Source organism: Peromyscus eremicus, chromosome 16_21 (assembly GCF_949786415.1).
Source record: "Peromyscus eremicus chromosome 16_21, PerEre_H2_v1, whole genome shotgun sequence".
In the NCBI taxonomy this organism is placed as follows: Eukaryota; Metazoa; Chordata; class Mammalia; order Rodentia; family Cricetidae; genus Peromyscus; species Peromyscus eremicus.
This window is the reverse complement of record NC_081432.1, coordinates 45,929,183-45,953,679: the sequence shown is the minus strand read 5'-3', so window position 1 is coordinate 45,953,679 and position 24,497 is coordinate 45,929,183.

The following is a 24,497-nucleotide window of genomic DNA, read 5'->3' as shown; positions in this document are numbered from 1 at the left end:
GGGCAGAATGACTCTGGAGGGGCAGACAGACACTGACAAATGGGGCTCTATTCCTACAGCACCATTGGAAGAACAAAGCTAGCATTTCTGAAGTAATGTCAGAATAAAGTGACAGCTATCTGCAGACATCCATTTTGCTAGTGATGCCTTGTGAAGCAGGTGCTGATAGATCTCTCTTTGCAGTGTTCCATAAAAGAAAAACAAGATTAGCACAGCAGAGAAGTCCAGGTCAACATTTTAAAATATAAAATTAGTGGTTATTATGCTCCCATTAGTAGAAACATTCATATTTTCCCCCACTGGCACAATGGGCTTCTTCATTTTAAGAAAAGTATTCACAAAAGCATATTTCCCTTTTCTAGGTAAAAGATATTTTCACAAAATGAAAATCAAACTAAAATCACACTTTTTGGTGGGGGGAACCCTGAAATAGTTTATATAAAGTTTTGGAGCAACTAGTTACACCTTGTATTGGAAATAAAATAAAACGACATAAGTGCTTAATCTACATTTTCTTCCATTATGAGTATAAACAATATATTGAAAACCCATAGTTGCCTTTGTTCATTTTAAATTCAAGTATGTCCATGATGTCTATAATGTCACTGGTAAAACTTATTTTGAAAGCCTTAGAGTCAGCTTTAGAGTATGGTATGTTGTTCTCAGCTCCTCAGGACCTTCTGGGGTGGAAGGAAGTGGAGTGGATGAGTGAAAAGCAGCATATCTCCCGCAGTTCCCTCCCCCTTCACTTTGTTGTTGTTGTTTTTTTTTTTTTTTTCTTTTTCCTTTTTTTGGAGACAGGGTTTCTCTGTGTAGCTTTGTGCCTTTCCTGAAACTCACTTCGTAGCCCAGGCTGGCCTCGAACTCACAGAGATCCACCTGGCTCTGCCTCCTCAGTGCTGGGATTAAAGGCGTGCGCCACCACCGCCCGACCCCTCCCCCTTCACTTTGACTAGCACATGTGAGATGCCCTGTTAGCAGCAATGCATCAGCCACGCCCATTGAGCTGCAAGGCTTAGACATGAATAGACATTGACAAATGTCCTTTATCCTTTCGGAAGATTATTTTATGTCGATTACCTGGAAAACGTAAAACTCTAATACCTAATGGGGCAATTTACAGGCTCACTGAGATACACACAATTCTCAATGAGGTCTGTTTTACATCACGTAAAACTCCTAGCTCATTCAGGCACCGATTCCTCACAGCTGAATTGTTTCCAAATGACAGCTGACTTCTATTTGATTCTCTAATCCTCATTAACATTCTAGTGATGCAAATAGGACATATTATAGTCCTTGTTTCATATGTGGCAAAGTGAAGCAAATAACGTCGAGCCAACATGGAAATTCTGATCCTTAGAGTTATATTATATAGGAGGTTCATGTTCTAAATTCTTCTATCATCTTGTACCAGGGTACAAAACAGAACATGGAATCTCTGAGATACTCATATTATCTCTTCTGTATTGTTTCAGATGAGTACATCTGCATTTCAAGCATTTATGTAAACATGCATTCTTATATACTTATATAAGTATGCATACTCACAGATGTAAAATGGTATATAATATGCAAATTTATAAAGTGGGATTATTAGAAAATTATAAATACAATTCTACAGCTCAGCACTGAAGTTGATCTTTGTCTCATTTTAAAATGTGGAAGTCCTGGAAAATTATTTCAAGGTGGATATTTCTACATATCTGCAGACATGCAGAGAGGGATATTAAATAAATATGACAACTATAAGGAAAGCATAGCTTTATAGATATTTTTTAAGAGAGAAGAAGTTTGACTGACTGATGGTGGACCCCTTAAAAGACTCTTATTTAGCATGTCTTACACAAATCCTTCATGAAGAACACTAGAAGATTTTGTGCTCAGAAGGCCAGAGAAGAACAGGGGACTGTGTTTAATGTAATGCCTAATGCTAAGACAGAAAACCAGGCAGTACTTTGAAATATAGATACTAGCCTCTCCGATTTCACTGATTGCTATATCATGGAAAGTGAAGACCTCCCATATCACATGAACATGATACTATGGTGTAGTTAGCTTCATGAAGAAAAATATCTGCTAAAATGTTGCAAATTTAATCAAACTTTCACAGATGGCTGCTACAGAGACCCTGATATATCACTACTAGTATATTGTATAGCTACCTATAGATTACATTAAGATAACAAAAAATACTAATTTCTCTCTTATAATAATTTAATAAACCAATATTGTATTTATTATAATTAACTCCAATTATAAAATAGTGCAGTTAATTTTGCTTTTGTATTCATTTTACTGCTTTTTTTGTAGAATACTTCATACAGGCTTATTAAAATCACTTTACTTTTGTGTATTTATGTAAATTAATACAAATATTGAGGTGTTTGAGTGTTTTTTTACACATAATTATAAATCTTTAAGGAATTAGAATGTACTATATTCATTTTTAACATATGCAGCAATAACTCATTTGAAATTTTCAAAAAATATTCTCTATATTAATATTCATTTTTTATGTTTGTCTCTCACTGACAATTTTCTCAGTGTAGCTTATAATACTTGTAGCTTATGTTTTATAGGGAATGTAGGCTTATTATATCTACCTTTAGATAATTTGGTATTTTGGTAATCAAGTTATATACCTTTGTTGAATGAAAGACTAAACATTTTTATATTCCAAACTTGCAGTACATTTAGAAATAAGTTGTATTCATTACTATTAGGTTGATGTGTGTGCATGTATGTGTAGTATGTGTAACAGAATATGGCACCCATGGGTCTCCAGCATGTGCTGAGACCAGCAGACAACTTTCAGGAATTCCTCCTCTGCTTTCATCATGACATCTGGGTATTGAACTCAAGTCATGAGACTTCTGCAGCAAGTGCTTATCCCTGCTGAGCTGTCTTGCCAAAATTAAATTCATTAAGAACTGGCTTAATCAGGAAAGTTGGGTTTCTTCGGTCAAAAGAATTTACCCATCGTAAAGTTGATAATTTATTAATAAAATAGAGGCTAAAAAAAAGAGTCTGTAGAAGTCTGATAGAGGTTTCTGATAAGAAGTTATAATTAAGAGAAACTGATACTTGGACTGCTTTTAGGACTCACATATATTCTCTAGAGTCAATGTAATAGAATTATAGAGTTTATATAAAATATAAATGAATTTGGGTTTAAGAAACAGAGCTGCAAAACGCTGTATTGCATCCAACCTATGCTAAACTGACAAGTCAATTTTTTTTTTAATATGAGCCAATCCCTTCTCCGTTTGGAATCAGGCAGGGTTAGGATGCTTACTACCCCTGTACTTAATCCTCCAGCCTGCCTAGGCCTGTTCTTCCTCACGTACACATCTGGAAATGAGTCCCTCCATGGTTAATCTGAAGTCACTCTCCTCATCAGGACCATCCATTGGGTTTGATCTGCTTTCCTCTATTGCCAAGCAGGAGTCTCTGGTTGATTCTCACTGTTCCTGTGCCTCAGGTTTAGCTGTCTAAAGCTCTTCTTACTCACATTGAACAACTGAAATGGAAACCTCACTTGCCCTACAGCTATGTAAAACAAACACCTAAGCCAACCATTAAAACCATTTTTTTATAAAGAAGAAATGAGGGTTATTTGTATTTCTGCAAAAGATTTTTTTAAAAGTAGTAAACAGTGGTCGTCTGAGGAGACAGCTCAGTTCACAAAGTGAATTCCAAATTGTAAGGTCCCGAGTACAACTCCAGGACCTGTATAAAAATCCAGACACTGTGGCTCAGATTTGTTGTCCCAGGGCTGCTGGTGGGATGTAGACACTCCTGGATCCCTGGAACTTGCTAGCCAGCTACTTCAGCTTAATGTGGTTGACTTCCAGGTCCATGAAGGATGCTGTCTCAGTAAGTCAGATAGAACACAATTGAAAATGAGATTCACCCAGACTGTTTGCCTCCACACACATACACACAAGAATGTAAAACATACAAATTTCTTTAAAAAATGTAGATCAGTAATTGTCAAGGTCAACTAATTTACAAAATGTCAGTAAAGAAAGGTGAAGTGTATATTTGTGAAAAACCGTTTCTTTTTTTTTTTTTTTCTGGTATAGTTGTGCCTTTAAATAGCAAAAGAGAAATAAGAAAAATTTAATTAAGACATTTAAACCCATTCTAAGTTGATTCCAGAAGACCAATATCACATCTCACAATGTGAAAAATACCTGCAAGTTGTGTTAGTGACAGTTACCATTAAAAGCATGCCAAGAGTTTATCAGAAAATAGTTTTTGAAAATGTAATAAATTATTTGGTGTATCTTCTAATATTTTTATGATTGCAATAAAATATAAGATATAATTTACTTCAAATATGTATCATCCTACTTCCAAGTTTCAAACTATATGATTATTCTGTAATTTAAATTTTTTGACAGCATTTGAGAAGGTATAATTTTTTGACCTGTCACAAACTGTAAGATTTCCCAAATATCAATTATGAAGATGCCAGTTTATATTTATTGCTGTGCCATAAATTTTATTTAAATTTAATCGAGGAGCAGTTCTCTGATGCAAAATTCAAGCCAAAAAGTACCCAGTAACACCACTGAGAGAACTATACTGAAAATTCAATGGCTGCTTATGCATGACTGCAACCAAAACTTAATAAATGTTATAAAAAGACAAATTGTTCACTTATATTCCTTATGAACATTAACATGTTTAATCAAACAGCACAATTTTGATTCATGGATATGGTTATTGATCAACATATATATGTTTATAAGTACAAATATGGTGATATTTTACTTGTACTAAAATGTTATTTGTATGTTAATAAATAATGTTGCCCGGGGCTCAGAGCTATTAGCAAGCCATAGGAAAGCTGGGCGTTGGTGGTGCACGCCTTTAATCCCAGCACTTGGTAGCAGAGGATGGTTTTGATCCATCGACCTCTGGGTTATGGGCCCAGCACGCTTCCATGTGTAGCACCGGCTTTAAGCGAGTAGAAACATACACATATATTTATGAACACTGCACTAACATATAAAAACATTCAAGTGACACAGGTCTTAATCAAATAAATTAAAATCATAACAAAGCCACCCAACCAAATGATGCCTAAAAGATGCCAATGAGACCTGTTCTCTCTCAAGGAGAAGTTTTAATGATCTATTTAAAAGATTGCTGATTTTTTATTGTTTTTGACCTACAAAATGGTAATTTTATGTGATTCAAATTTATATTTTATGAGAGAACTCATCCAAATTGACATGAATTACGGGGCCTTGGCTCCCTGGTGCTGTCTGGATTCAGATGGGTCAGAGGACAAGTGTGACCCTCTCCATCTCATAACCAGAAGCAGACAGCCTCAGGCAGATAGTGCAAGTTGCTAGTGTAATTTATCTGTCCTGTCCAAGTGGCTTCCTTTGTAAATCTGATAATCTAGGAGACCAGTGTCTAAATAAGACACTGGTCATATAAACTGGGGTAGCAATTAAAGGGTCATCACTTCCTCTTCATTAACGTCTCTGGTTTCTTATTTAGTCCTCTCAGTTTTGTTCACAAATTCTGTTTTAGATTAACAAGACTCTAGTCTACACAGACAGATCATATCGAAAGTAGAGTCCTATTACAAGTACAGCTCCTCTTTGAACAAAGCATTTCTCTCAGCAGAGCCCTAACTGAACTTTTCTGAGTTTTGAAATGTATTAAGCATTGAAATACACTAACCCCTACTAACTTAATATGTTTCACTGCTTAGAAACTTCGTCTTTATTGTCAATTCTATTTACTCCAAATATATTTCATGTTTATTTTTCAACTCTCCCTAAACGAATCATTTCAATCCACAGTGCTTTTTGTCAGGTCCTTGCATATACATAACAGCAGATGCCACCAAAATATAATGACAAATGCTATAAATTTGACACTGAAGAAAATATTACTTCAAAAAGTGGCTGGGAAAATGTGTCTTTCCTGAATAAAGAAGCAAACACAAATTTTCCATAATCATGTGACATTTAGTATAAACTACAGAGAATTGAATCCAAGATTCTATAGTAAGGGACTAACAGTCTTACTTTGAGTGTATCCATGAGAGTGATTAGTTAAAGCAGGGGGAATAAGCAATTACCATTAAATGTTGCATTTCTATAGCGAGTATTGTGTAGAAGAACAAAGTGCATTGGCTATCAACTGTAGTAGAGAAAATTATCCTAGAAGAACCTAAGCACATCTGGCCACCATATCTCTGCATTGAACTCACCAATAAAAATGAAGCCCTGCCCCAAAATGGGTGGATCAAGGGTGGATCTCCTTGTATGGAGAAAGAAGGGCAAGATGAACTTCCATAGTGTGTGCTAATCCTTTATCACCAGATAGATACTCTCTCAGTAGGTAGTATGGCATAGTCTGTCCATATAAACTGCTCTCCACCACGATGATTAACTTCCATGCCTCTTCTTTCAAATTTGAAGTCTAGGGGCATGCATGAAGGCCCTCAGATTCACAGATCAAAGCATAAAGAGCACTCCTGTATGAGATACAGGGAAGCCAGCACCACACATTGCAATGCCACAGATATAGGATGTGATTGTGATATAGGAGTATGTCGAGTTTAAGGTACAACCTGATGTGTTGACTGGAGGCAGAAAGACTGCCTATGACATGGCCTTTCCTACCAACTACAAAGAATCGTGTTCCCTTCATAGATGTAAAGTGGATGTTGTGTGCCAAAACTGGTTTGGATATTCAGACTAATTTCCAAATTCGTTCACCAGGAGAGGGTATTAGTCATTCTAAAACTCACATGATTAGGTTTTTTTTTTTTGAAAACAGTTTCTGACAATTGCAAATGGCCAGAATAAAGAGGAGTAAAATGTATTTTGCCCATTCTCCATTTCTTTTAAATTTATTATTACTGCAAACTGTTCTATTTGATTCTAATTGTAGTTATTTTTCCAAGTAAATGCATGTAGCCTACATCTCAAGTTCTCAAGTATGCAAAAATACTACCTAACCCAATCAAAAGGATAGAGCTTATGACAATTAATTTACACTTTTGACCTCTAAAGCTGGATTTTTATTTAGTGTTGTATAATGAAGAAGTGTGTTGTTAAATAAAATGGGTGGCCAAGAACCCAAGACTACTGTTCTACTAATGGATTGTAGCAATGACTCCTAACAACCTTCTACTAGACTGATAGATCAGTTCCTTGCTCAGCCATCCTCAGAGAAGTGTCATCCTTCAGCACATCGTAACAAACAGAAATACTCATAGCCAGACAATATACAGAGAGTGAGAGACCTTGGAACACTCAGCCCTAAGTGGGATGTCTCCATCATTTCCCTTCTCTCTGGGAATTTTACAGGAGAGGAGGCAGAAAGAGTGTAAAGAGCCACAGGAGAAAAGATACACCAAGTAAACTAGGACTGCTAAGCATGGTGGGACCAGTGCATAAATGAACTCAGGGAGACTGTGGCAGCATGAACAGGGCATGCACAGGTCTAAGTCAGACTGGGAACCCAGAAATGAGAGGAGAAGTGAAAACATGCCCCCATTCCTAACTCGGAAGCTGGAGTCAATTGATAACCATCTGCAAATGAAAAATTAGGGTTTTTTTTTTCCCAAGGAAATCTCACTGTGGAAACAAACCACTCTTAAAGGTAGACTGCATGTCCAGCAGTTGACGGCCAACATGAAAGAAACTGAGTGGCAAGTTCAGAGGCAACGTCTTTGTCTCATGATATTGTTCAGGATTTTTTTTTCTTTAATCTTACAGGTTCTTTTGGTATACAGTACAGCTTCTGATTTGCATTTTATGGAACTTCTGTGTGTGCAAACATGTATGTCTCTGAGTCTAAATGTGTCTGTCATACTTTTTCTCTGGCACTTTTTCTCCCTTTTTTTATTTTGTTCTAGTGACATGTGTTTGTTTTTATTTTATCTACTTTATTATGATTCTGTAGATGTCTGTTTATTTTCTTTTTCTTTTTTTTTTTTTTTTCTTTTTTGGTTTTTCAAGACAGGGTTTCTCTGTGTAGCTTTGCGCCTTTCCTGGAACTCGCTTTGGAGACCAGGCTGGCCTTGAACTCACAGAGATCTGCCTGCCTCTGCCTCCCAAGTGCTGGGATTAAAGGCATGAGCCACCACCGCCCGGCCTGTTTATTTTCTAAGGAGAGACACAAAGGTTGTGGATCCAAATAGGAGGATGAAAGAGGAAATGAGAGGATTTGGAGGAACAGAAGCTCTAATCAGAATATAAGGTCTGAAAAAAATACTTTCAATAAAAGAAAAAAATTAAATTGAATTAATAATGTAAGTAGCAGTTTTACATTGTTTTCTCTCATTATGATTTTCCTCTGTGTTAGTCATTCCCCATTATTTTAAAGTGTACATGCATGATTCATTATTTTGTGATTAATATCAACTAATATTCCATTTAGTATATAAAATACAATGCTTTTTATATCTAAATGTGATCATCTATTGCTTTATAAGAATATATCTGTAACATGAAATAACAGATATTTGTTTGTTAATAAAAAAAACCCACAAATGTATTTTATTTTTCTCCATTAGTCTATGCAGTTCATGCTAAACTGAAAGCTTATTTACACTTATAAACTTATTCTGTGGTCAATTTTATCAGTCAGCATTTTAAATCTCTTAATAAAATTAGCTACTTTATTGATGCAAATCATTCAGTTTGTCAAACTTTTTTTGATGGTTAAAACTATTTTGATCAATTTTTATTTTTATTACTAACTGTAAATAAAATACTTTGGTAAATTTAAATCGTGAATGCTAGCATAAGTCTATATTTTACAGAAGGACTTAAAGACTTGTGATAATCTGCAATGAATCATTCTCTAGAAGGGCATAATATTAATTGACATAATCCAGACCCAGGACAAAACACTTGAGTGTCAAATCTTTGAAGGTAAAAGTTGTACAAGTAGTGATTAGAAGGATATCAGGGAAGAGGGGGTGCTTACAAAAAGACTCAGTTATATTGTGAACATAAGGTATAGTATCTAATTCTCACCAAAATACTGGGGTTAAAGTTGGACTGTATTCTTAGACCGACATAGAGAATAGAATTTTTTCAAAAGAAAAAATTTCAGTTGACAGATGAGATAATTATCTTGGTTGTGGTGATCATTTCAAAATAAATATGTACATCACATTATGTGGGTATCTTAAATGTGTACGAAATTTATTCATCACTTATCCTTCAATAAAACTGAGGAACAGTTTGCAGTACGGAAATTAGGATTCTATCCCATTACAATAAATTTTAGAAGATAGGTCCTCTTGCTAAAATAATATCTTTTTTGACAATGCCATTTTGGAATTTTCTATTCACACCCAGATACTGCTTTTGGAAATTTTAATGAGGGGTTTCCTTATAATTTAGTTTCTTTATCAAAATCCTTTAAGTGACAAATTTCATATATGTTCTCAAGTTTTATAGTGCAATTGCGGATGATAAATTACACTGAACGTTAATGAAAAGTGAGCTGTTAGAGTCAATGCACGTTTTCTTGTCTTTGGCAATGTGCTCCGGTCTCAGAAAATGTTCCACTACATGTCATGTAAACATCAGCTTGTTCTGAACCCTGGATACATTGCACAGATTGCCCTAAGGGAATCTCAGGAAATGTCTCAACTCCCTATTTGTTCTCACCTCTTTATTCTAATCCCCACAGCATCTCTCTTAGACACCTCTCCTTCAGAAATTCTACACTGCTTTTCTTTTCTAAGTTTCTTCCATCTCTCATCCACTTCACTCTCTCCTCCTTCAAATGCCCCTCCATTTTGATTAGGTCAGGGACTTTGCATTCTGTAATATCTAACAATGTCCACACTTATTTTTTCACATTTGAATTTACTGTCAAGTAAGGATATCTGTTTTTCTTTTTCCTAAATGCCTTCACTTCATTTTAGAAGTTGTTTCTTTAGCCAGGTGTGGTGGTGCATTCTTTTAATTGCAGCACTTGGGAGGCAGAGACAGGTGGATTTCTGAGTTCAAGGCTAGTCTGGTCTCCAGAGGGAGTTCCAGGGCAGTGAGGGCTACACAGAAAAACCCTGTCTCAAAAAACTATGAAATTGTTTCCTTATGTATAACATGATAACATTATATGTTCAGAGTTCCATTAGAATAGCAGCCTTACTTTCCTTGCTACTGTGATAAAATATCTTGAAAAAGCAACTCATAAAAGAATATGTTCATCTTGGCTCACATCTACAATAAGACAGTCTACATACCTTGGCTCATATCTACAATAAGACAGTCCACCAGGGAAGAGAAGCCATGGTGGCAGAGCAGATCATGAGTTATCCACAGTCAAGAAGCAGGTAATGATGATGGCTCATACTCAGCCAGCTTTTTACTTTTTATTCATTCAGTCTGGGACTCACGCCAAAGGAATAGTGGTCCAGATTTCCGGGCTGGTCTTACTGCCTGGATTAACCTAATCGAGATAATCCCTAACAGACATGCCCAGAGGCTAACCTAATCTAAATAATTTCTCACAGTTGTGCCTCATGATTTATCTTCTAATTGATTTCAGATCCTTTAAAATTGGTAGTAGATGTAAAACATCACAGTAGCTTAAAACAGATGTTTATAACCACTGAACTCTTCCTGCAATACAAACTCCCAGACGAGATATACAACATTCAGTTTCAATGCCTCTTTGCTTATTATTGTAAAGGCAATTCAGTAATTGTTCTCCAGTGGAATTTGGATGTAGGATACCTTTACTGTATATTTTAATTGAATGCATTTGAGAGAGACTGAAAATATTTGGAAAGGTATTGATATCTACTTTTAATTTTTAATTAGTTTATTTTTGCAGGGTGGAACCCATTTGTTATATTTAGTTCATACAACTGCATTCAATTTAAAGAGTTGAGATGGGTTTGGAGAGATTCAATTTGAATTTTCCACATTTTACTGTAATTATATGATATGTAGTAGCCATGAATCTCATGTTCCAAAATAAAGTAATATAAATTTTTCTTTTTGGTTTCCTTCTTTTTATGTGTATGTGTTGTGGACAGATGAGTATATACGTGTGTGTGTGTGTGTGTGTGTGTGTGTGTGTGTGTGTGTGTGTGTAAATGCATGTTCAAGGGTGTACTTTCGTGTGGGAGGCCCAAGATCAATGTTGGGAATAAAATAGTCTCTCTTAGTAAGAACCAGAGCTTGCATATTCCGCTAGACTAGATAGCAGCTTGCTCTGTAGATACTCTTTTCTATCTTCAACCTGGGAGGTTCTAGAGACTCATACTCCAGGCTTTTGCTTGTACTGTAAGCACTTTGAAACCTGAGCCATTTTCTTGCAAGCCAACTTATGTAAATTTTTAGAAGAATGCTAATCACTTACATAGAATTCCACATACATTTTCTAAATCATATAATATTAGGAAAAACATCATTCAGTCATTCATCAAGTCTCAAATGATGGTGTGTGTGTGTGTGTGTGTGTGTGTGTGTGTGTGTGTGTGTGTGTACATAGTCAAGCCTTACTTTGTAGTCTAAAGGATCCTTGGACTTCTCATTTTCCTCTTTCATCTCTTGCATGCTGGAATTCTATACCACTTGAATGATATAAAATCCATGAAAAGACAGTTTTATTAATGATGGTAATTATGAGTAGTGGTAGATTATGACCCTGTTGTGTCAGCATGGAGATCTTAGTGTGAGAATCAGGAGGAGCTCTCTCATGATCTGGGAAGGGCTTGCTAGGAAGAAGAAACTCAAAGGGAGGTCTGGGCAAGAAAAGCAAATTGACAACAAGGAGACAGCCAAGACACTATCCCTGAAATCCAGGTGTCAAGCACACAGCAAGAAAGATGAGAGAAGAAATCAAACTTCCTATGGATGAAGATCCTGTTTTGCCATCTGATTCCCACCTTAGAGACCACCTGAATTCTACTTCAGAGGCTATCTGGATACCGTCACAACACTCATCATCTGTGGAACCAATTCTCTCCGATCCACCCCTAGGCTGCAGCTGTTTCTATAACATCCATTTAACAAGTGGTAATGTAGGAAAGAATACAGGCAGTTGCCATTGTATGACATAGAGATAGGATTTCTGAAATAATTGAACCGTACATTTGACAAAATTTGGCAGAGAAAATTTACATTTTACTGCTTCTAGGAAATGCACTTTTACATTTCATGATCCACTTTTATATGAACATAAAAGCATATTATTCCTGTAGATATATTTTGCAAATTGTCATTCCAAATGTTGGTGAGGGCACAAGTAAATTTTCTTAGTTTCAGAGTTTCCTTTGGAATTTTAGAATTACTAATATCCACAGGGAAGCAGCTAGGCAATCTTTAGACCATCACTTTCCCTCCTTTCATCTAAATCCAATTCCCTAGTCCTTTCCCCAGCTCTGTATCAGACCTCCTGCAATGGCTTCCCCTCCCTCTCTGACCCCTTCTCCAGATAATTATGCAGATCTTCTTTTACATGCTCATCACCACCCCATCTCTTAGTCTCAGCCTACAACTCCCACAGGCATTTCCTGGAACCCACCTGCCATGGCTGTCATGGAAACAGATAGGTCAGGGAAGCAGGTAGTTATTCATTGAATTTTCACTATCCCTCTTCTCCTCCAAACACAATCCTCCAGTCTCATTCCCAGCACTCTAGCAGACTACTGTCTGTGCCTTTTCTTCTATTTCTTGCTCCATTCTGGACATCCTACCAAAAACAATCTACAGATTCAATGCAATCCTCATCAAAATTCCAATGCAGTAGTTCACAGATCTTGAAGTGACTATTTTCAGCTTCATATGGAAACAAAAAACCTAGGATAGCTAGAATGAATACTCTTGAGTGGTAATAGAAATGCTTGAGATATCACCATTTTCAATAGTAAATTGTACTTCAGAGATATAGTAATAAAATCAGCATGGTATTGGCACAAAAAAGTCATGATGATGAATGGAATCTAATTGAAGTAACAAATATAAATTCACACACCTATGGAGAGCTGATTTCTGATGAAGAACCCAGAAATACACACTGGAACAAAGATAGTATCTTCAATAAGCAGTGCTGGACAAGAGAGAAGGCTAATATATAAAATACATAAAGAAATAAAAAAAAACCTGGATGTCAAGAAAACAGATAACACAGTTAAAATGGGGTACAAATCTCAACAGGATTCTCCAAAGAGAAAATTTCAATGGCAGGGAAGCATTTAAAGCAATGTTCAGCATTCTTAGTCATCAGAGGAATGCAAATTGAAACTACTTTGAGATGTCATCCTACTCAGGTTAGAAAGACAAAGATCAATAAAATAAATCACAGCTCATGTTTTTGAGAATGTGGAGTAAGGGGAACACTCACCCCCCCACTGGTGGGTGGGCAAACATGTACAGCTGCTGTGGAAATTAGCTTGTCAATTCATCAGAAAGGTGGAAAAAGACCAACTTCATGATCCAACTATACCACTCTTGGGTATACAAAGAAGTTTCATTGTACTACAGGAACACTTGCTCAAATATGCTAATTGGTGATTTATTCATAATATCCAGAAATTAGAAAAAAAACACATAGGTGTCCATCAATGGATGAAAGGATGAAGAATATGTGATACCTTTATACAGTGGAATATTATCAAGCTGTTAAAAAATAAAATCTTGAAATCCTCACATAAAAGAAAGGAAGTAGAAAAAAACATCCTCAATAAGGTAACTCAGACCCAGACAAATATGATATGATATGATACAAATATACGTATGTATACATTTATAAAATACATACTTGCTTAAATGTGGAAGTTAGTTGTTAAGTCATTTATATGCAAACTAAAATATTTGTAACTGCAAAGATTAAGTAGAGTAGTGGGCTAGAGAGTAGGGACGTACCTCCTTAGGAAGGGAAATGGCACAGTTATTTACAGATGGATGGGCGATATACTGGAATGGGGGAATCAAACAGGACAGAGAATGTAATAGGGGCACAAGAAAAGAAACACGGGGAGGAACAGCTAAAACTTAGGGCCATTTGAAGGGTTGCATGCATACTAATACCATAGAAGCTTCCTATAATATACACATCTAATGAAATTTCCAAAGAACACCAGAAAGACAGCCCTCACTGGCCATCTATCATCACCAAATGAAACTACCAGTCCTGGGAATGTGTTATACCTCATCAAGTTGTTGGACAAAAAGGTCCCATGGGAACCCACAAAACAACCCAAATCATTGCCAAAGCTATTGGTGGCCTTCCACAAACTGACATCAACTGTGTATGCAATCAGCAAATGCACAGGCAAAATGGCAATGACCCAGAGAGGGATGTGTGGGCTCCTGTTAAGAATAGCCAAGGGGAAAGTCCCTAGGGCAGTTAGGTCACTGCAGATATGATTGGCTTATGCAAGTTCCAATCTTATCAGTACATTCTAATTGGCTAGGGTTAGTTAGTGGCTGGTCAGAGCTACAGATTTTTCAATTTTGGGGCAGGCCTGAACAAGTCCTAGGCTTTGTCAGTATTTGGTTATTACCTTGTGCTTATTGACTGTGGAGGCTGGCTGGGCTAGTATGTGCTGACTGTGGGGGCTGACTGCACATACTAGGCCTCCTCATCCTTGCTGTTGGGGGTGTTGGAGATTGAATGTTCTTTGTTTGGAGCTCTTTCAGAAGCTGCTTGTTCAATCTCAGGAAACTGAAATTGAAGTCAGATCTCAAAGAGAAGACTGAGCCGCCTGTCTGCTGGGTCCTCCGAATAGAAACTAAATGTTTGGGAGGATTGACACTGTTCTCAAATCTTTTTGCCTTTCATAATTTAACCTGTGATTAGCAGTGCTTTAATATTGAGTATAGAGATATGAATAGAAGTTATCCTGCTGGGAAAGTCCCTGTGGACATATTTGGTAGACACTGAACACTTTCACCTATGCCATCAAGAATCTGTTTACACTAGATTAATGCAGTATCCTCCTTTCTTTCTGTTTCGCCCTTCTCTTAACCAGTCCACCTTGGACAGAGGAGTATGCTCTTAAAAACACAAATAAGGTCCTTTTATTTCCCTGTTAAACTCTTCAATACCTTCATTGCTTTCAAAGAAAAAGAACCTACAAGCCTTTGATCCAAAAGGCTGACTACCCTCATTCTGCTAATTTTCCAACTAAACTTACCACATTCGATGCTGGAGTGCAGTCCAGTACCATTCACAGCTTCCTATAATTCTTTGTTAGAGCCTCTCGATTCTTTACGTTAGTACTCTTTGCACACAGTTTCTCAAGTTTTCATCACTCTAAGCATTTAACACACACATTGTATCTCTAGACAGATCTTTGATTTCCCAATCACAAAAGGTAAATCTACTTTAGTTTGTACACACACATACACATGGGCATACACCCACACACATGTAGACTAAGCTCAAAAGGAAGAGAGGGATGAAAGTTTTATTCAAAGCATACAAATAGCAGTTTTTCCTTTCTCTTCTAAATTTTTTTTGTACAATTGATCCTGAACAGATATCTATGTATGTCTTTACATTTTTCAGCAACTCCATGGCTTTTGTGCTTCAATATGTACTACATATAATATGAAAAAGTATGACAATATGACTTTCTTTGCAAAAATATGTGGGGATAAACTCCACAGAAGTTTCAGGAAACATATCAATGTCACTCTCCCTATGCAAATCAGACAACTGTGTTTTTTTTTTTTTTTGTTTGTTTGTTTTTTTTTTTTTTTGCAAATTTGAACAGCAGAGAAGGGTTTTCATGAGTGAGAGTTAAACTTGAGCTCAGGAAAGACAAATATCTGAAAGTACCTGGTCAGTTTATTTTTGGAGGCAGACATACAATCAGACTGCCTGACTGAGATCTGCAAAATCCCAATCAGTAGCATTCACTCTAGCTTTCATGTTTTTATTCTATTTTTTTCTATTCATGTATTTAGCTCCTCCGTCAGAAAACAGGGAATGTTTATGGGTTTTTTTGTTTGTTTGTCTTTTGTTTGTTGTTGTTTTTTTAGATATACTGTATGCTGCAGCCCCAGAACCTGTATAAAATGGTTTTGTCAGATGGATAAATGAGGGAAATTCAGAGAAATTCCTGGAGGAAGAGTGAGAGGGTGTGAAAAACACATGTGAAGGTCAGATAAAGAAGGATCCAATGGACTATGTGGCTATACCGTGTTACACGGAATGATATACAATTCAGCTTCTTGAAGCCATGGCAATTTGGTAAACATGTGGGATATGACAGTGGACGCTGTTGGGTAACGGTTTCCTCTGAGATAGAAACGTTCCATTCTGCAGGGAAGCTCCTTCAGCAGGAAGGTAAACAACTCCAACTAGCTTCAAGAAGTCCCTGAATGTGACCAGATATGCCCTTTCTGCCAGAGTAAAACACCAAAGCTCAGAGTCGTGCTCAGATAAAGGAAGCTGAGTTTCAAAGGAGATTCTCTAAGGAGAAAAACTGCAAGGTAGGCTCTGAGACCAGAACAGCTGTCTGAAAGACACAGAAACCTGCCCAGCTGCCTGGAAGAGGTTTAGAGTAACTAAACCTCTTGGACAGGACACTCTCCAGCCTGTTGAGCTGCCTGCAGACTGTACATTGTGTGCCAGGTTCCCATCTTTGTGAGCTGGCACTCATGCTGGGCGGGCTTTGGTGATGCAGCTGTTTTGGGGTATTTTCTGCTGCTTTAAGTAACCCTTCACCCATATTCCTGTAAGTTACCTCAATAAAAACCAATGGTTCATGAAGTTGGACTTCAGTTGTATGTACTTTGGTCCGTTGTGGGTTCCCTAGCTGGGGTCAGTAGATATGTGTCACCTCTTCCCCAGAAATATTTTGTCACACAAGAGATACACACTGCTCTGCAACCTGTCTTGATCAGGAATCTAGGTTGATGTTGGCTTATCTCTAGCTATGTATCTATTACTGCTATGTCGTAAGCGAGGTTAATGATGAACCCTGCACTGGCTGTTGGAAATTCTGCTAAGAAATGTTTCCTGTCACTTCTGTTTACCTCTCATTAGTCAAAACAAGATGCATCTAGCTTCAGTTGTGAAGCAGGCAAATACTATCAAGTATCTCAGGAACACTAATGACATGTTGTAAGGCATGCCAGAAAGTGGCAAACAGGCAGTCTTTTAATGAAAGACTATAGCTAAGCAAGAGAGATTGTGATTAAAAAATGGATAGTATTAATATTCAGGCACTAGAAAAATCATATACTCATTCATAATTTCCCCAGGACATGTTATTGAGTCCTGTTATATAAGATAGCACATTGAGGATTAACACACATTTAAACTAACCGTGGATTTATAAAAAAGCAAGGATAGAATGCAAATAAACTGTGTAAGAGTAATACAGCTGAAACATTGGACAATTTTAAGGGCTCACTTAAAGTATACATTGTAAAAAAATTGAGTAAAAATTGTTAAAGCAAGACTTGGATCCATATTTTCTTACATCAGAATTAATGTCTGTCTCGTTATACTGTGTTTCATTTTGACACAAAAGCACACAAGCAAATAATACAAAAACTAACATCATCCATATTCACCACTTAAAATGTTTTGTTCTTTCTGGAGGGCTATCCTAATGGATATGGATATGCTAATATAGAGCACTCCCATTCTTCCTCCCATATATTTCTATTTGGAAGAGAAGAGTGATATATTATTCTATTGTTAAATGTTAAAGAGGAAATGGATGCATACATCTTAGCTCTTTTCTTCTTTTTGCCCAGAATTTGTCTTCCTACACAGAGGGCTCTTTGTCTGCTCTTGCTTCAGCCATAAATTATGCAAGTGCTGACCCTGGGGTCCAGAGGCTGTGTTTTCTCAGGATGACATATGACTGAATTAGAAATATCTTAGTTTAGTGTTTCTGGGTTAGAAAACACATTGCTTCAAGAAGCCTAAGCCTCATTGTGCTTGATGGTTAGTGGAGATTTGAGGCTATTTCCCTTCTGTCTGTTTCTCTGTTGATTCAAAGCTTGGGTATGGAGAGCAAAGTGCCACTTTTTGAAAACAACTGAAATACACACAGGCAAAAATCAGATGATGATTCCTGGAGAAACAATTGATGAGCCTACTCCAGTAGATTTAATTTCTGTGATTAAGCCTAAAATACAAAATTAAATGTGGTAAATAGAAGACGGGCTCAATTTAGAGAGTTTTTCCAGATACAAAAGCTTACAACCACAAGCTGTATCTAGATGTGATTATACACCCAAAATACATAAATACCTAGATGAGGGAAACCAAGTTAGTGATATGAAGTGTGGGTTTTCCAACATGTACTCAGAAAATTGTGTCATTCCTCAAGAGTATAGTTCTCTCCTCTGTAAAGAATTTTCTAAATTATTAAATAGCTCATCAAGGGCCCCTTTAATAAGTTGATCTTGAGGGAGACACTGGACACTTAGGAGACAGGACTGAGAAGATTTAAGCTGGGTCCAACATCAAAGCCTTTTTCTGTAATTTATACCCTTTAGTTCCAGAAAATACTATGTAGACTGTCAGGGGAGGGGAGCAATTAAAATAATTCTACACAGCCAGTACACCTGTGAACTAAAACAATTACCAGCATGTCAAGATACACATACTAGCTTATTAACTGTCACTCACATGTTAGTGGAGGTCAACAGCTGTCTAACTGAACTTATGAACTGCTCATCAGGTTGGAACTCATGCCTGTTATTGGAATCCTAGCCAGCTTCCCAGAACTAGTGAGATCATGGACATTAGAAAATAATCTACTAAGACCACTTTGCTAGAACAGCATAATTCTTAACTGCATTCTAAATCTTATCCTTATACCCACAGGAAAGCATGGGCACTACCCTTCATCAACAAAGCCTCTACCTGCAATAAAGGGAAAACCATTACATAAAAAACACAACTTAACACAATGCAGAGACCAAAAGATCATTGGGATCCCAGGCCCAATTGATATATCGACGTTACAACTTCTGCATGTTAAACCATCATTGAGTAGGAAGGGGTCAGGAGTGTTAGACCAAGATCATAGAAAGTCTGCTGTGAACTAGACTCTCCTAGTAATATCTGTGTAAACAAGTCTGCAACAATAGTGATATCAATGGACATGTTGATGTGGAAAGTGGGAGAATTTCACCTCTGAGACAAAGAACTCCAGAAACAACAGGAGTGAACTCAACAGGATGTATTTGTTTATGAGTATATGATATGTAAATGTGTGACTGTAATATAATATGTATGAACACACGCACAAGACACACTCATGCAACAGCAATAACCAATATTAAAAATAGGCATTAAATTGAGGGGTGGGGGGCACATGAGCGTGGTTAGAGGAGGGACATCTGGAAGGATCCGGAGGGAGATAAGGGAGAGAGGAAAGTGGAATAATTCTATTTCAACTAAAACTTTAAAAAATAGAAAAACAGGAAAATAAAATAAAATAAAAAATTAAGCTAATATATATTGTAGAGTATGTTTTCCATTTGTACAAAAATCTGAAAATTTGAATTTTCTGTTTTATAGTTTTTCTGTGTGATTTGACATTTCCAAAGAAGTGAAATATTTTAAGACAGGGTCTCATTATCTAAATTCAACTGGCCTGAGGATTTACATGTATACAAAGACAGCCTGGAACTCACAGAGATTCATGTGCCTCCAGCGTGCTGAGATTAAAGGAGAGGACCACCACACTCAGCTTAGGTAATTTTTCATATGATTCTCGACTTACCAGGCTACATAATATAACTACACAATCTTAACTACAGAGTATAGGTATTGTGTCTTTAAAACACCTTTCACAAACTCTATGAAGTAGAAAGAGAAAGTAACTGGAAAGTGAAGTAGCATATATTTATGATATAAATTTATTGATTTGGCTTGTCAGATTATGAACAATTTCAACAAGGGGAATTTACTGGTTCAGCTTGATTTGGCAAAGTTCTATGTCACTATGGTAGCTAAAAGAACAAAACTTAAATGCAAATTTTACTTTTATCTTACACACCTTTATTGAATAACATTTCATATACAATTTTATTCAGTTTTAATAGATATGTTATTTCCCATAAAAATAAATCATCTGCTTCATATGCAAGTCTTATTGCGTCTGGTGTTGTCAGATATGGCATGCTTGTTAGGAACATTTTGTTCCTGTGTTGCTTTATTCTCTTACTGAAAAACCGAAATGAACTTTTTGAGAGATTATTTACTTTAGTTTATGTGTGTGCTTGTTCTGTCTGCATATATGTGTATATGTGGCATGTGTCTGCAGAGGCCAGAAGAGGGCACAGACTCTATGTAATTGGAGTTACAGATGGTAACTGCCCTGTGAGTACTAGCAACCAAACCCAGGTCCTCAAGAAGTGTAGCCAGGGTACTTAACTGCCAAGATGGCTCACAAATCACCACTTACTCAATTTTTTTTTAAAAAAAAAAATCTTTTATTGAGTGCCAGGGAAAAGTTTTTTTTTTTTTTTTTTTAATATTTACTGTGCTTCAGAGTATAAGAAAATTATGCTACATATTATCTATATAAGACTGAAAATTTAACTTCCACATCCTATAAATACTTTAATTTAATAAAACAGGTACTGGTGGATTAATTTTCTCCACAACTGTTTTGGATGTGGAACAAAATGAACTGAATTTATCTACCATTCTTTGCTCCATGGAGCAGAGACACAGTACCAGTAAAATCTCTCATTCTGAGTCCTGTCTTGCTGGCCGAGTAGCTACCATATCACTGTTGGCAGCACCTGTCAGCTGCCTTTTGTTCCTAGAGGCAGCAGAAATCCTTTTGCAAATGAAATCATCCCTGTGAGCACACAGGAAATGTCAGAGCCAGTTATGCAGGAGATCCTTCTAATTCTAATTTCATTTTTAACAATGATTCTAGCGGAGATATGGCACAGGACACAAAACAGCACCAATTTAAGGTATATTGGACACATGTTAGTTTTTCATTAGCAACTTTTATCAACTTCTTAAAAATTTATATATACATTAAAATTCTTTTTATGTCTTAATGACACTGCACTTTATACCAAGGAAAATATCAAGTAATAATAACCTGGGTTTTTTGGTTGTTGTTGTTAGAATAAATAAGTTAGCATAGTTCCTGGGTATCATTATTCTTCAGAGAATAACTTCAAGTGGTTAGAAGGGTGAATATATCCTCTTCCATAGATTTGGATGGTGTGGAGGCTTTTTTTTTTTCTGAAAATATCTCTTGCTAGAAAAAGGGCTGAACTTTTGTTAGACCTTGCAAACAAGTTAATAATACACCTTGACATCATTTATCACTGTGTATTCAACTTGCTTTTCTACTATGTACTCAGCCTGTTGAAGTTTACCTTGCTTTTATGAAAACAATGCAAACAGCTTTACTGTGCCTTTCATTTATTTCTCATGTAGTGAATTTTTACAACTCAAGCTATGTGCATAGCTTTAATATTAAATTATGTACCCTTTCATACCTCTGAGCCTCAATAGTGTGGTTTTGTGTGTGTGTGTGTGTGTGTGTGTGTGTGTGTGTGTGTGTGTTAGTAACCATATGCTGAAAATGTTTAAATCACCCTCAAACAAAACAAATACACAATAATTTTAAAGGTAAATTGTGAATCAAGGTTGTTATCATCTCTTTTTGGTTTTGTGTGCTGTTGTTTATCAGTTAGGATCTGTAAAGTAAATTCTTCCCTCTGAAAATTGTTATAGATTTTTATAAAAAGGTATTCTTCATCTCTTTCCCATACCATATTTCCTATGCTATTCAATAAATACTGAGAAAAATCCTTTGTTAGGGACAGGTAACAAAGATATACAATGGGGCAGGCAGACAGATCACATACAGACACACAGCCACAGCCACACAGCCACACACACACACACACACACACACACACACACACACACACACACACAACAACAAACAACAGACTCCAAACTATAAATAGACAAAAGACACAGAGATAGAAGTAAAGAATTCAAATTTGGACTTAAGTCTTAGTTAAAATATTCTAAGACAAAGTCCCATTTTTTCATTCCATAATGCCACATCCACAGAGGCTAGTAATATAAAGATTCAGTGTTACCAATGCTAAAGCTCTTGTTTGAAGAGAGGTATTATGAGGGCCCAGGGGAGTCTGTGCTCCAAAAGTTATCTTTTAGAAAGTCGGGAAGCAGAGCCAGGCAGATCTCTGTGAGTTCAAGGCCAGCCTGGTCTACAGAGGAAGTTCTGGTGCAGGCACCAAAACTATACAGAGAACCCTGTCTTGAAAAACAAACAAACAAACAAACAAACAAAACAAAAAGAAAGAAGGAAAGAAAGGAAGGAATGAAGGAAGGAAGGAAGGAAGGAAGGAAGGAAGGACGGAAGAATGTGTGGTCTTTGTATTCTATTTAGGCTTTCAGTTGATTGGATAAGGTTTATCGCCATTGTGTGAAGGCAATCAGCTTTACTTATAGTTCATTGATTCATTTCTCATCCTTAGGCAGAATCACTCTTCTAGATGATATACAAAACTAACCATCGCATCCTGTTGAATGTACTTCTTTTATATTACTATTATTATTATTATTATTATTATTGAACACATTTATATTTCAGATCAATATTTTTGTTGGATACTCATCTTAACAATCTTACTAGCAGTTTAAATTTTCTGAAATGACATGTAGGAAGAAAAATATTTCAAATATTGTATTTTAAAAACAATACCTGTGGGAAAACATGATTTTACTTTTGGAAAACTTTCTATCTACTCCATGTCTCTAAGATGCCAAAGAAACATAATTTTGACAGCTCAGAATATATTTTAATTTTTGACTTGGTACTTACATAAATTATGTTTGAATAATTTCAGATGTCAATTAACCACATCTGTGGAGAGGCACCATCCATTGATAAGTCAATTATACTGGACACACCTGTATCTATTACTATGCGACATTTTCTTACTTTTGAAGTGATGTAGGGAGGCTCAGGGCACTGTGGGTAGCATCATCCTTAGGCAAGTGGGCCTGGGTAGTGTATGAAATGTAGCTAAGCAAACCAGAGGATGAAATGTAGCTGAGCAAACAAGAGGAAGTAAATCAGTGAGCAGAGTTATTCTATTGCTTCTGCTTCACATTCTGTTTTGGCTTCACTTACTGATGGACTACAATCTGTAATCCAAATAAAACCTGTTTGCTCCAATATGATTTTAGTCAATGTTTTATCCCAACAGCAGATACAAAACTAGAGAATTGTGGTGTTCAAGTGTCGGGAAATTTATGTCTGATTTTGCATTCAGAAAAACAAAAACAAACAAACAAACAAACAAACAAACAAACATTTGGTCATCCGTGGGACATTCCTGTTTGGCTGAAGTCTGGAAACTGAAACTAGATGGCTCCCTTATACTTGTTTTATATTCTGAAAAAATGTGATCAAATCACATTATGTGAAAAGACTAGTATTTATTAAAAGGAAGAGAAGCATCATCACCATACCAGTACTGTTTCCTTAGAGATCGTGTTATTTGCTTGATTCACTGAACATAAAGCCAGAAATAAGACTAAATTCAGGTACCCTTTCTCAAAGGTCACAAGCAACGGTAGCTGAATCAGGTGTTAGTTATTTTATTTATTTGTCATTGACTTGTTTACTTTGGTGATGTGGAGGATTAAATACAAGACATCATGTATGGCAGTCCAGTGCTCTTTCAGAGTTACAACTCTAGCCCTAGCTATTCTTCTCTCCTGATGTTCTTTCTTTCACAGCCCTCAAAAGTATAGTATTCTCAGGTGCAAAAAGCGATGATACTACAAGTATGCATTTTATTGTTTGTGCATATTATATATGTGTAAGTATATATCATCACACGTGCACCACAGGAAAGGTAGAGAGGTCAGAAGGCAAATTCAATGAGTCAGTTCTGTTCTTCCATTGTTCTCACTCATACTTGCTTAGGAGCTGCAGGAGCAACCTTAAACAAAGAAAGTAAAATGCAGTTATTTGTGAATATAGTTCAAGTTTTTTAGGAGAAGCAAGACATGTTTAGATTTACACTATATGTATATCCTACTGAAATGGTAAAAATAGAATAATGAAAATTGAGAGTGGCCTAAAGCTTTTGAGTGTGCAGATGTTATTATTGACACACTGAGTCAATACTAATTCTATTTTCTTTCTGTCAAGAACCTATAGTAGGGGATGGAAACAATCCTTAGTGTTATCTGTAGCTGTAAGTTTTCTCAGGTCTCGCCATTCCCTGAGGTCCAGCTTTCCTCTGTTTCTATCTGGCCCCTGGAGTCCCTCAGCTACTTATAAAATAATCCTGCAGAGGCTTAATATTAATTTTCAACTGTAGGGCCTATGACAGGCCTCTTGCTAGCTAGCTCTTATAGTTTAACTCAACCCATAACTATTAATCTATGTATCACTATGTGTTCCATGGCTTTACCTGCATCCCATTACATATTGCTCCTAGGTTGGCAGTGTTGTTTCTTCCAATCCACCTTTCTCCTTCCTT